This window comes from Manis pentadactyla, chromosome X, assembly GCF_030020395.1.
Source record: "Manis pentadactyla isolate mManPen7 chromosome X, mManPen7.hap1, whole genome shotgun sequence".
Classification (NCBI taxonomy): Eukaryota; Metazoa; Chordata; class Mammalia; order Pholidota; family Manidae; genus Manis; species Manis pentadactyla.
This window is the reverse complement of record NC_080038.1, coordinates 69822207-69836770: the sequence shown is the minus strand read 5'-3', so window position 1 is coordinate 69836770 and position 14564 is coordinate 69822207. Positions and strand designations below refer to the sequence as shown.

Here is a 14564-nt window from a genome sequence, read left to right as displayed (position 1 = left end):
TTCAGATATGGAAAAGAACTGCCCACATATTGACACACTTCACATTAAATCTTGAATTAAGGAAATTTTATATCAAACTTCATAAAGAATCACTGTGCCAATTAGCCAATTTTTTTTGTAATGAAAAGGCAAATTGCAGCCAATTTGCTCAAGATCTTATGAGAAGTCCGAATCATAAAGAATACTATAGTTAGCCAACAGGCATGTGGAAAGATGTTCCATATCACCAATCATCAGTGAAATGCAAATCAAAGCCACGATGAGATATCACCTCATACCAGTCAGAATGGCCATAATCCAAAAGACAAGAAATAACAAGTGTTGGTGAGGATGTGGAAAAACAGGAACCATCCTACACTATTGATGGGAATGTCAGTTGGTGCAGTCACTGTGGAAAGCAAGTATGGAGGTTCCTCAAAAAACTAAAAATAAAAATACCATGTGACCCAGTAATTCTACTCTAAGAATTTATCAGAAGAAAAAAATATCCCTGATTGAAAAGATATATACACCCCTATGTTTAGTGCTGCATAATTTACAATAGCCAAGATAGGGAAGCAACCTAAGTGTCCAGCAATAGAAAAATGGACAAAGAAAATGTGATACAGATACACAATGGAGTATCACTCAGCCATTAAAAAAATTAAGAAATCCTGCCATTTGTGACAATATGGATGGACCTAGAGGATATTATGTTCAGTGAAATAATCCAGGCAGAAAAAGACAAATACCATATTATTACACTTATTTGTGGAATATAAAAACAAAATAAAATGAACAAAGTAGCAGTAGACTCATAGACACTGAGAAGTGACTGATGTTTACTATGGGGGAGGGGCTAGGGTGGTGGGTGGAGTGAGGCAGGGGAAGGGGCACAAAAATCATAATATAAGTTAGTTATGGGGATTGTAGTATGCCATGGAGAATACAGTCAATGATTTATAACACCTTTCCGTGTTGACAGATAGTAACTGCACTAGATGGGGTGGGGCTTTAATAATGTGGATAACTGTTGAACCACTGTGTTGTATACTTGAAAACAATATAGTATTGCATATCAACTATACTTCAGTAAGTAAAAGACTCCACCAGATCCCTAATTTTAAATCTTTGCTATATCTGATATGCAGCTAGACAAAACTCCCTTTAGAATATTAACATCTCCTCTGGATAGTACATCTAAAAATTTATGTTTTACATGTGGCTCTGAACTAGTCATACAAAACCATTTTAGGACTGACGGAAGCTGATCAAATTCCAAAGTTTCATTAACGTTCCACTATGACTGTAATGAATAGTGTATAAAAGCAAAATTACAGACAACCTCAAGTAATTAGAACCACCACCAATATAAAGTCATTTAATGATGCTGAAAACTTAAATAAGGTATTAAAATAATAAATGCATTACATAAATGAGGACACAACTCAGCTAAAATGATACATCTGAGGATTGAGTCATTAAGCCCTGTCAGTGAAAAAAAAAAAGGTCAAGAGTCAGCAATTTACACAACAGTATTTTTTAAAAAGCATCTGTATAGTACTGTCACTATAGTAGGAATCTCTTAACTTTTGGCAATAAAGACATATTGTTAAATTCTTTGGATCCTTAGATACAAATTGGAGAGAAATGGGAGAACAGGTCAGGAACAAAACTGAGTGAGGCATGGGAAAAAAGCTGAAATTAGCTACACTCCAAACAGTGCTGAGAATCTTGAAGAGTTCAAGTGAAAATGTGGGGAAGGGGGGCCAGCAGCAAAACGGCTGGGAAATGGTGTGGAGATATACTAGGAAATTCCAATCCACCAGTCAGAGACCTCTACCTTAACAAAGTAAAACAGAAAGTAAGGCCTAGATAAACTTTTAGAAGCAGCAGCAAAACGCATTATACAAATCAAATGATGAGAATGTCATAAAAATGAACAGCAAGATTTAAAGATGGTGGCATGAGAGGAGAGACAGAGGCTTCCCCCTAAAACCATATACAATTAGAAAATATAGTTGGTGCAATGAATCCTGAGAGAGTATTAGGAAAGAGGACGGCGCCAGACTGCATACACCTGGAGAAAAGAGCAGACCTCACTGAAGAGGGTAATGTACCAAAGCTGTGGCCCAGCGGGACCCAAGCCCTTCCCCAACCCCAGGTCACTAGCAGGACGAAGAGAAACTGAGCAGGGAGAGAGTGGAGGCCAGGGACTGCTGAATACCAAACTCCAGAGATCTGCTCTGGGAGCACAAACTTATATTTCATGGTGCTTTCATGACACTCGCATGATTACAGGGTTGGAAAGCTAAGACAGGCAGAATTCCTGGAGAGACTGAGATTCTAGCCACTTGTGGAAATCAGGGATCTATATCCAGCTGCTCTGGGATGAAAACTTACACCTGTGTGCTCGGCCCAATGGTTCAGGCAGTGGAGACAGGCATAGCAGCTTGGAAGCACAAAACAGCTCTTTCCTCCCCCCAGGCACCAATATGGCTGCCCTGCGATACCCGACAATGCTTCAAGGGCTGAGCAGCTCCAGAGTAGAGCTCCTGGACACTAGAAGGCACCATATACAAATATGAAATGCCAAAGGAACCTGGTCCAGAGTAAAATTAATATAACTCCAGAGAAAGATTTAAATGACATGGACCTTATGTCTCTTACTGAAAGGGAGTTCAAAATAAAAATCATCAACATGCTAATGGAGGTACAGAAAGATATCCAAGAACCCAGGAATGAATTCTGGTCAGAGATCCAGTTGTTGAACAGCACAATGGAGGGTATTAAAAGCAGGTTGGATATGGTGGAGGAGGCGATAAATGAAATAGAAACTAGAGAAGAGGAATACAAAGAAGCTGAGGCACAGAGAGAAAAAAGGATCTCTAAGAATGAAAGAATATTGAGAGAAATGTGAGACCAATCCAAACGGAACAATATTTGCATTATAGGGAAACCAGAGGCAGAGGAGAGAGAGAAAGGGATAGAAAGTGTCTTTGAGGAGGTAGCTGCTGAAAACTACCCCAAGCTGAGGAAGGAGATAGTCTCTCAGGCCACGGAGATCCACAGATCTCCCAACACAAGGGACCCAAGGAAGACAACAACAAGACATATAGTAATAAAACTGGCATAGATCAAAGATAAAGACAGACTATTAAAAGCAATCAGAGAGAGAAATTAGATCACATACAAAGAAAAGCCCATCAGGATAACATCAGACTTCTCAGCAGAAACCTTACAGGCCAGAAGGGAATGGGATGATGTATTAAATGCCATGAAGCAGAAGGGCCTGGAACCAAGATTACTTTATCTGGCAAGATTATCATTTAAATTTGAAGGAGGCATTAAACAATTTCCAGACAAGCAAAAGCTGAGAGAATTTACCTCCCACAAACCATCTCTACAGTGTATTTTGGAGGGACTGCTATAGATGGAAGTGTTCCTAAGGTTGAATAGCTGTCACCAGAGGTAATAAAACCACAGTAAAGAAAGTAGAACAGCTAATTACTAAGCAAATGCAAAATTAAATTAACTATCCCCAAAGTCAATCAAGGGATAGACAAAGAATACACAATATGACACCTAATATATAAAGAATGGAGGAAAAAGAAAAAGGAGGAGAAACAGAAAAGAACCTTTAGATTGTGTGTGTAACAGCATATTGAGTTAACTTAGACTCTTGGACAGAAAGGAAATTAACCCTGAACCTTTGGTATACACGAATCTAAAGCCTGCAATGGCAATAAGTACATACCTATCGATAATCACCCTAAGTGTAAATGGACTGAATGCACCAATAAAAAGACATAGAGTCACTGAATAGATAAAAAAAAACAAGACCCATCCATATGCTGCCTACAAGAGACTCACTTTAAACCCAAAGACATAAACAGACTAAAAGTGAAGGGATAGAAAAAGATATTTCATGCAACTAACAGAGAGAAAAATGCAGGAGTTGCAGTACTTGTATCAGACAAAATAGACTTCAAAACACAGAAAGTAATATGAGACAAAGAAGGGCATTACATAATGATAAAGGGGTCAATCTAACAAGAAGACATAACCATTATAAATATCTATGCTCCCAACACAGGAGCACCCACATATGTGAAACAAATACTAACAGAATTAAAAGGGGAAATAGAATGCAAGGCATTCATTCTAGGAGACTTTAACACTACACTCACTCTTAAGGACAGATCAACCAGACAGAAGATAAGTAAGGAGACAGAGGCACTGAACAACACAATAGAACACATGGACCTAACAGACATCTACAGAACTCTACAAACAAAAGCAAAAGAATACACATTCTTCTTAAGTACACATGGAACACTTTCAAGAATAGATCATAAACTAGGCCACAAAAAGAGCCTCAGTAAATTCAAAAATATTGAAATTGTACCAACCAGTTTCTAGGATCACAAAGGTATGAAACTAGAAATAAATTACACAAAGAAAATGAAAAATCCCACAAACACATGGAGGCTTCACAACATGCTCCTAAATAACCAATGGATCAATGACCAAATAAAAACAGAGATCAAGCAATACATGCAGACAAATGACAATAATAATTCAACACCGCAAAATCTGTGGAACGCAGGCAAGGCCATGCTAAGAGGAAAGTATATTCCAATACAGGCCTACCTCAAGAAAGAAGAACAATCCCATATAAGCAGTCTAAACTCACCATTAATGAATCTAGAAAAAGAACAACAAATGAGGCCCAAAGTCAGTAGAAGGAGGGGCATAATAAATATTAGAGCAGAAATAAATAAAATTGAGAAGAATAAAACAATAGAAAGATTCAAAGAAAGCAAGAGCTGGTTCTTCAAGAAAATAAACAAAATAGATAAACCCCTAGCCAGACTTATCAAGAAAAAAAGAGAGTCTACACACATAAACAGAATCAAAAATGAGAAAGGAAAAATCACTATGGACACCACAGAAATACAAAGAATTATTAGAGAATACTATAAAAAATTATATGCTAACAAACTGGATAACCTAGAAGAAATGGACAACTTCCTAGAAAAATACAACCTTCCAAGGCTGACCAAGGAAGAAACAGAAAATCCAAACAGACCAATTACCAGGAAAGAAATTGAACTGGTAATCAAAAACCTACCTAAGAACAAAATGCCTGGAAAACATGGCTTCACTGCTGAATTTTATCAAACATTTAGTGAAGACCTAATACCCATTCTCTTAAAGTTTTCCAAAAAATAGAAGATGAAGGAATACTTCCAAACTCATTCTATGAAGCCAGCATCACTCTAATACCAAAACCAGGCAAAGATACCACAATAAAAGAAAATTACAGACCAATATCCCTGATGAACGTAGATGCAAAAATACTCAACAAAATATTAGCAAACCAAATTCAAAAATACATCAAGAGGATCATCCATAATGATCAAGTAGGATTTATGCCAGGGATGCAAGGATGTTACAACATTCGAAAATCCATCAACATCATCCACCACATCAAAAAAAAGGGCAAAAACCACATAAAAATCTCCATAGATGCTGAAAAAGCATTTGACAAAATTCAACATCAATTCATGATAAAAACTCTCAACAAAATGGGTATAGAGGGCAAGTAACTCAATATAATAAAGGCCATATAAGAAATACCCACAGCCAACATTATACTTAACAGTGAGAAGCTGAAAGCTTTTCCTTTAAAATCAGGAACAAGACAAGGATGCCCACTCTCCCCACTGTTATTCAACATAGTACTGGAGGTCCTAGCCAGGGCAATCAGACAACACAAAGAAATAAAAGGCATCCAGATTGGCAGGGAAGAAGTTAAACTGTCCCTGTTTGCAGATGACATGATATTGTACATAAAAAACCCTAAATAATTCACTCCAAAACTACTAGATCTAATATCTGAATTCAGCAAAGTTGCTGGATACAAAATCAATACACAGACACCTGTTGCATTCCGATACACTAACAATGACCTAGCAGAGAGAGAAAAATCAGGAAAACAATTCCATTCACAATTGCATCAAAAAGAATTAAATACCTAGGAATAAACCTCACCAAGGAAGTGAAAGACCTGTACTCTGAAAACTACATGACACTCATGAGAGAAATTAAAGAAGATACCAATAAATGGAAACACATCCCGTGCTCATGGATAGGAAGAATTAATAATGTCAAAATGGCCATCCTGCCTAAAGCAATCTATAGATTCAATGCAATTCCTATCAAAATACCAACAACATTCTTCAATGAACTAGAGAAAATCATCCTAAAATTCATATGGAACCACAAAAGACCTCCAATAGCCAAAGCAATCCTGAGAAGGAAGAATAAAGCAGGGGGAATTACGCTCCCCAACTTCAAGGCGTACTACAAAGCCACAGTAATGAAAACAATTTGGTACTGGCACAAGAACAGACCCATAGACCAATGGAACAGACTAGAGAGCCCTCATATAAACCCAACCATATATGGCAAATTAATATATGATAAAGGAGCCATGGACATACAATGGGGAAATGACAGCCTCTTCAGCAGCTGGTGTTGGCAAAACTGGACAGCTACATGCAAGACAATGAAACTGGATTATTCTTTAACCCCATACACAAAAGTAAACTCAAAATGGATTAAAGGCTTGAATGTAAGTCATGAAACCATAAAACTCTTAGAAGACAACATAGGCAAACATCTCTTGAATATAAGCATGAGCGACTTCTTCCTGAACCCATCTCCTCAAGAAAGGGAAACAAAAGTAAAAATGAACTCATGGGACTACATCAGACTAAAAAGTTTCTGTATGGCAAAGGACACCATCAACAGAACAAAAAGGCATCCTAAAGTATGGGAGAATATATTTATAAATGACATATCCAACAAGGGGTTAACATCCAAAATATATAAAGAACTTACACACCTCAACACCAAAAAAGCAACTAACCCAATTAACAAATGGGCAGAGGATACGAAGAGACAGTTCTCCAAGGAAGAAATTCAGATGGCCAACAGACACATGAAAAGATGTTCCACATCACTAATCAGCAGGGAAATGCAAATTAAAACCACAATGAGATATCACCTCATACCAGTAAGTATGGCCAGCATCGAAAAGACTGAGAACAAATGGTGGCGAGAATGTGGAGAAAGGGGAACCCTCCTATACTGCTGGTGGGAATGTAAACTAGTTCAACCATTGTAGAAAGCAATATGGAGGTTCCTCAAAAAACTAAAAATAGAAGTACCATTTGACCCTGGAATCCCACTCCTTGGAATATACCCAAAGAATACAACTTCTCAGATTCAGAAAGACATATGCACCCCTATGTTTATCACAGCACTTTTTACAATAGCCAAGATATGGAAGCAACCTAAGTGTCCACCTGTAGATGAATGGATAAAGAAGATGTGGTATATATATACAATGGAATACTATTCAGCCATAAGAAACAAATCCTACCATTTGCAATAACATGAATGGAGCTGGAGAACATGCTCAGTGAAATAAGCCAGGCGGAGAAAGACAAATGCCAAATGATTTCCCTCATTTGTGGAGTATAACAATGAAGCAAAACTGAAGGAACAAAATGGCAACAGACTCAGAGACTCCAAGAATGAACTAGTGGTTACCAAAGGGGAGGGGTGTGGGAGGGCGGGTGGGGAGGGAGGGAGAAGGGGACTGAGGGGTATTTTGTTTAGGACACATGGTGTGGGGGATCACAGGGAGAACAGTGTATCACAGAGAAGGGATATAGTGGATGTCTGGCAACTTGCTGCACTGATGGACAGTGACTGCATTGGGGTATGGGTGGGACTTGATAATATAGGTAAATGTAGTAACCACATTGTTTTTTCACGTGAAACCTTCATTAGAGTGTGTATCATACCTTAATAAAAATTTAAAAGAAAAAAAGAAAAGAAAATGAACAGCAAGGATTTTCCTGGGTGAGAGGTACAAGGAGGTTCCTCGTACCAGGCTCTCCACTTCTGTGTATGTTTGAAATTTTCATTAAATGTAAGTGGGGGCTGCTCCTCCCATAAGAGTCCTGAGGTGATCTCCAAAAATGGTTTGCTATTCACTTGACCCAGAAAGCCCCACAAAATCATGCAAATCAAGAGGTTCAAATATTCGTGTTCACTTTAAGAACACTCATGGAAGTGCCCAGACCATCCAGGGTATGGATATCTGAAAAGCTACCAAGTATCTGAAGGATATCACTTTACAGAAGCAATGTGTGCCATTCTGTCACTACAATGGTGGAGTTGGTAGGTGTGTCCAGGCCAAACAGTGGAGATGGACATGGGGTTGGTGGCCCAAAAAGAGTGACTTTTTACTGCACATGCTTAAAAATGCAGAGTAATGCTGAACTTAAAGGTTTAGATGTAGATTCTCTGGTCACTGACCATATCCAGGTGAATAAAGCCCCCAAGATGCTGCACAGAACTTACAGAGCTCATGTTCGGATCAACCCATATATGGCTTTCCCTGCCATATTGAAATGATCCTTACTGAAAAAAAGCAGATTGTGCCTAAACCAGAAGAGGAGGTTACACAGATGAAAAAGATATTCCAGAAGAAACTGAAGAAACAGAAACTTACGGCCCGGGAATAAATTCAGCATAAGATAAATACAAATCAAAGTAAAAGCAGAAAAAAAAAGGTAAATGGGAGCTGTCCTCTCTGTGCACTGTACAGTGCTAGCAGCACCCTGGTTTCTCCCCCGCAGATGCCAACAGCACAACCCTTCCTCCCCTAAGCCCAGGTATGACAACCACAAATATCTCCAGACATTGCCAAATGTCCCAGGATGCAAAACTGCTTCAGGTTGAGAACCACTTACCTAAGGAATCCAGAAACGGACAAGTAAACTTGGCTTCCCCTGATATTAGGGAACAAGAACACCCCAATGACATAAATGCTGACAGAAATCCACCAGATACAATCTGAAAGGGATCACAGTGAAAGGATACCAATGAACACACATCACTTCAACTCACAGATTAAAGTAAGAGAAGTTGCGAAAGGGCCACAGGCTGTCAGGAACAAAGGGAAACCATTGTGCATGGGCTGATTCCCTCAGGCAGGACAGGTGAGAGAACAGGAGTGAGGGAAAACAAGTACAGCTCCCTTATTATTACTAACTAGGCGGGGCAGACCCTCAAGTGGAACCTGGGAATCAGCAATGCAAGTCAACAGAGCAGAAAGTGACACACAGAGGTCCTAACTCCTCATGCAGTGCCTTCTCACGCAACCCTGGAAATGGCCATAGTCCAGGAGGCTGCACCCAATGGCATGGGCTTCACACCAAGGCAGCTGTAGTGCATAGAATTTGAGCGGGACAAGTATAAAGCCAAAGTGGATGTGATGGTAATGACGATGATTACATCATCTAGCATTTATTGAATACCTTACTGTGTGCTGAGCATTGTGTTAACCAACTTGAAATACCCAAAGATTAACAGCCGTCACTATCCAACCTCCATCTCCAATTTTGAAAAGAGGATAAACAAGAGTAATGAGTAGAAAAACAATAGGAGACTTTGAAAGACCTCTCTCCATCCTTAATCAAGAAACCAGAAAAATTTAATAAAGGCAACAGAGGATGTGATAAGGCCAAATGAAGTGTGGTTAATATGATAAATACCAATGACCAACACTCAGCTTTATAAGATGTCATGGTTTTTCTGTATTTACAGCAGACCTTTTTGGTTTAGTGAATAAAATAATACCCAGACATTTGAAGTATAATTTCCTCTATATTCCTTCACTCACTACTGGAAACCCAGATTCTTAAAGATAATGAATATCCTTCCTTTTTGTACTTCTGATAATATATGTGAATCTAAGAATTTTTTAAAAGTAAGTATTCTTTGGCCAAGTGGAGCTTATCTTGGGAATGCATGACTGGTAGATTTGAAAATCAATCAATGTAATTCACCATATTAAAACCTAAAGAAGAAGAATACAATCATCTCTAGATGCAGAAAAAACACTTGAAAAAATTCAACATATATGCATGATTAAAAATAAAAACTGAGGAAGGGGCGGAAGATGGCGGCGTGAGTAGAGCAGCGGAAATCTCCTCCCAAAACAACATATATCTATGAAAATATAACAAAGACAACCCTTCCTAGAATAAAGACCAGAGGACACAGGACAATATCCAGACCACATCCGCACCTGAGAGAACCCAGCGCCTCGCGAAGGGGGTAAGATACAAGCCCCGGCCCCGCGGGAGCCGAGCGCCCCTCCCCCCAGCTCCCGGCGGGAGAAGAGCAGGCAGAGCGGGAGGGAGACGGAGCCCAGGGCTGCCGAACACCCAGCCCCAGCCATCCGGGCCACAGTGCAGGGCGCTCAATACTAGGAAAACAGGGCAGCAAGAACAGTGAGCAGGCACTGGAGGCTGGGCGACAGAGGACATAAGAAAAGCGCGCGACCATTTTTTTTTTTTTGCTTTTTTGCTGCTTTGTTTTGGCGAGCGCTTTTTGGAAGTCTTAAAGGGACAGGGACCCCAATATTAGGGAAACAGGGCAGAAAGACCGGTGAGCAGAGGCCTGAGGCTGGCACCGGAGAATAAAGAAAAACGAACGACCACCTTTTTTTTTTTTTAATTAAAAAAAATTTTTTTTTTTTAATTAAAAAAATTTTTTTTCTTGTTTTTTTTTTTTGTGGTCGTTGTTTTGTTTTGGCGGGTGCTTTTTGGAAGTCTTAAAGGGGCAGGGCGGGCCACTTAATCCAGAGGTAGGGAATCCGGGATCTCTGGGCACCCTAACCCCTGGGCTGCAGGGAGCAGGGAGGCCCCTTACGGAGATAAATAGCCTCCCAGCAGCTCCTGCTCCAACGCGACTCCACCATTTTGGAGTAGTTGCCCGAGCCAGGCCACGCCCACAGCAACAGCGGAGATTAACTCCATAGCAGCCGGGCAGGAAGCAGAAACCCTGTCTGCGCGCAGCTGCGCAGCACAAGCCACTAGACGCCGCTGTTCTCCCAGGAGAGGAGGGCCACAAACCAACAAGAAAGGAAGTCCTTCCAGCCGTCACTCGTCCCAGTTCTGCAGACTATTCCTATCACCATGAAAAGGCAAAGCTACAGGCAGACAAAGATCACAGAGACAACACCAGAGAAGGAGACAGACCTAACCAGTCTTCCTGACAAAGAATTCAAAATAAGAATCATAAACATGCTGACAGAGATGCAGAGAAATACGCAAGAGAAATGGGATGAAGTCCGGAAGGAGATCACAGATGCCAGAAAGGAGATCGCAGAAATGAAACAAACTCTGGAAGGGTTTATAAGCAGAATGGATAGAATGCAAGAGGCCATTGATGGAATTGAAATCAGAGAACAGGAACGCATGGAAGCTGACATAGAGAGAGACAAAAGGATCTCCAGGAATGAAACAATATTAAGAGAACTGTGTGACCAATCTAAAAGGAGCAATATCCGTATTATAGGGGTCCCAGAAGAAGAAGAGAGAGGCAAAGAGATGGAAAGTATCTTAGAAGAAATAATTGCTGAAAACTTCCCCACACTGGGGGAGGAAGTAATCAAACAGACCACGGAAATACACAGAACCCCCAACAGAAAGGATCCAAGAAGGGCAACACCAAGACACATAATAATTAAAATGGCAAAGATCAAGGACAAGGAAAGAGTGTTAAAGGCAGCAAGAGAGAAAAAGGTCACCTATAAAGGGAAACCCATCAGGCTAACGTCAGATTTCTCAACAGAAACCCTACAGGCCAGAAGAGAATGGCATGATATATTTAATACAATGAAACAGAAGGGCCTTGAACCAAGGATACTGTATCCAGCACGACTATCATTCAAATATGACGGTGGGATTAAACAATTCCCAGACAAACAAAAGCTGAGGGAATTTGCTTTCCACAAACCACCTCTACAGAACATCTTACAGGGACTGCTCTAGATGGGAGCACTCCTAGAAAGAGCACAGCACAAAACACCCAACATATGAAGAATCGAGGAGGAGGAACAAGAAGGGAGAGAAGAAAAGAATCTCAAGACAGTGTATATAACAGCTCAATAAGCGAGCTAAGTTAGGCAGTAAGATACTAAAGAGGCTAACCTTGAACCTTTGGTAACCACGAATTTAAAGCCTGCAATGGCAATAAGTACATATCTTTCAATAGTCACCCTAAATGTTAATGGGTTGAATGCACCAATCAAAAGACACAGAGTAACAGAATGGATAAAAAAGCAAGACCCATCTATATGCTGCTTACAAGAAACTCACCTCAAACCCAAAGACATGTACAGACTAAAAGTCAAGGGATGGAAAAACATATTTCAAGCAAACAACAGTGAGAAGAAAGCAGGGGTTGCAGTATTAATATCAGACAAAATAGACTTCAAAACAAAGAAAGTAACAAGAGATAAAGAAGGACACTACATAATGATAAAGGGCTCAGTCAAACAAGAGGATATAACCATTCTAAATATATATGCACCCAACACAGGAGCACCAGCATATGTGAAACAAATACTAACAGAACTAAAGGGGGATATAGACTGCAATGCATTCATTCTAGGAGACTTCAACACACCACTCACCCCAAAGGATAGATCCACTGGGCAGAAAATAAGTAAGGACACGGAAGCACTGAACAACACAGTAGAGCAGATGGACCTAATAGACATCTATAGAACTCTACATCCAAAAGCAGCGGGATATACATTCTTCTCAAGTGCACATGGAACATTCTCCAGAATAGACCACATACTAGGCCACAAAAAGAGCCTCAGAAAATTCCAAAAGATTGAAATCCTACCAACCAACTTTTCAGACCACAAAGGCATAAAACTAGAAATAAACTGTACAAAGAAAGCAAAGAGGCTCACGAACACATGGAGGCTTAACAACACGCTCCTAAATAATCAATGGATCAATGACCAAATCAAAATGGAGATCCAGCAATATATGGAAACAAATGACAACAACAACACTAAGCCCCAACTTCTGTGGGACACAGCAAAAGCAGTCTTAAGAGGAAAGTATATAGCAATCCAAGCATATTTAAAAAAGGAAGAGCAATCCCAAATGAATGGTCTAATGTCACAATTATCGAAATTGGAAAAAGAAGAACAGATGAGGCCTAAGGTCAGCAGAAGGAGGGACATAATAAAGATCAGAGAAGAAATAAATAAAATTGAGAAGAATAAAACAATAGCAAAAATCAATGAAACCAAGAGCTGGTTCTTCGAGAAAATAAACAAAATAGATAAGCCTCTAGCCAGACTTATTAAGAAGAAAAGAGAGTCAACACAAATCAACAGTATCAGAAACGAGAAAGGAAAAATCACGACGGACCCCACGGAAATGCAAAGAATTATTGGAGAATACTATGAAAAACTATATGCTAACAAGCTGGGAAACCTAGGAGAAATGGACAACTTCCTAGAAAAATATAACCTTCCAAGATTGACCCAGGAAGAAACAGAAAATCTAAACAGACCAATTACCAGCAACGAAATTGAAGAGGTAATCAAAAAACTACCAAAGAACAAAACCCCCGGGCCAGATGGATTTACCTCGGAATTCTATCAGACATACAGGGAAGACATAATACCCATTCTCCTTAAAGTTTTCCAAAAAATAGAGGAGGAGGGGATACTCCCAAACTCATTCTATGAAGCTAACATCACCCTAATACCAAAACCAGGCAAAGACCCCACCAAAAAAGAAAACTACAGACCAATATCCCTGATGAACGTAGATGCAAAAATACTCAACAAAATATTAGCAAACCGAATTCAAAAATACATCAAAAGGATCATACACCATGACCAAGTGGGATTCATTCCAGGGATGCAAGGATGGTACAACATTCGAAAGTCCATCAACATCATCCACCACATCAACAAAAAGAAAGACAAAAACCACATGATCATCTCCATAGATGCTGAAAAAGCATTTGACAAAGTTCAACATCCATTCATGTTAAAAACTCTCAGCAAAATGGGAATAGAGGGCAACTACCTCAACATAATAAAGGCCATCTATGATAAACCCACAGCCAACATTATATTGAACAGCGAGAAGCTGAAAGCATTTCCTCTGAGATCGGGAACTAGACAGGGATGCCCACTCTCTCCACTGTTATTTAACATAGTACTGGAGGTCCTAGCCACGGCAATCAGACAAAATAAAGAAATACAAGGAATCCAGATTGGTAAAGAAGAAGTTAAACTGTCACTATTTGCAGATGACATGATACTGTACATAAAAAACCCTAAAGACTCCACCCCAAAACTACTAGAACTGATATCGGAATACAGCAAAGTTGCAGGATACAAAATCAACACACAGAAATCTGTGGCTTTCCTATATACTAACAATGAACCAACAGAGAGAGAAATCAGGAAAACAACTCCATTCACAATTGCATCAAAAAAAATAAAATACCTAGGAATAAACCAAACCAAAGAAGTGAAAGACTTATACTCTGAAAACTACAAGTCACTCTTAAGAGAAATTAAAGGGGACACTAACAGATGGAAACTCATCCCATGCTCGTGGCTAGGAAGAATTAATATCGTTAAAATGGCCATCCTGCCCAAAGCAATATAC

General features: G+C 39.6%; 1 protein-coding gene and 1 pseudogene across 7 annotated transcripts in view; one reads left to right on the top strand and one right to left on the bottom strand.

Moving 5' to 3' along the window:
* The window catches only part of ATP7A (ATPase copper transporting alpha), a 194686-nt gene that overhangs the window by 91844 nt on the left and 88278 nt on the right, over positions 1 to 14564 (bottom strand). The gene's annotated exons all lie outside the window — the stretch shown is intronic.
* Positions 8024 to 8622, top strand: LOC118934044 (60S ribosomal protein L17-like; annotated as a pseudogene).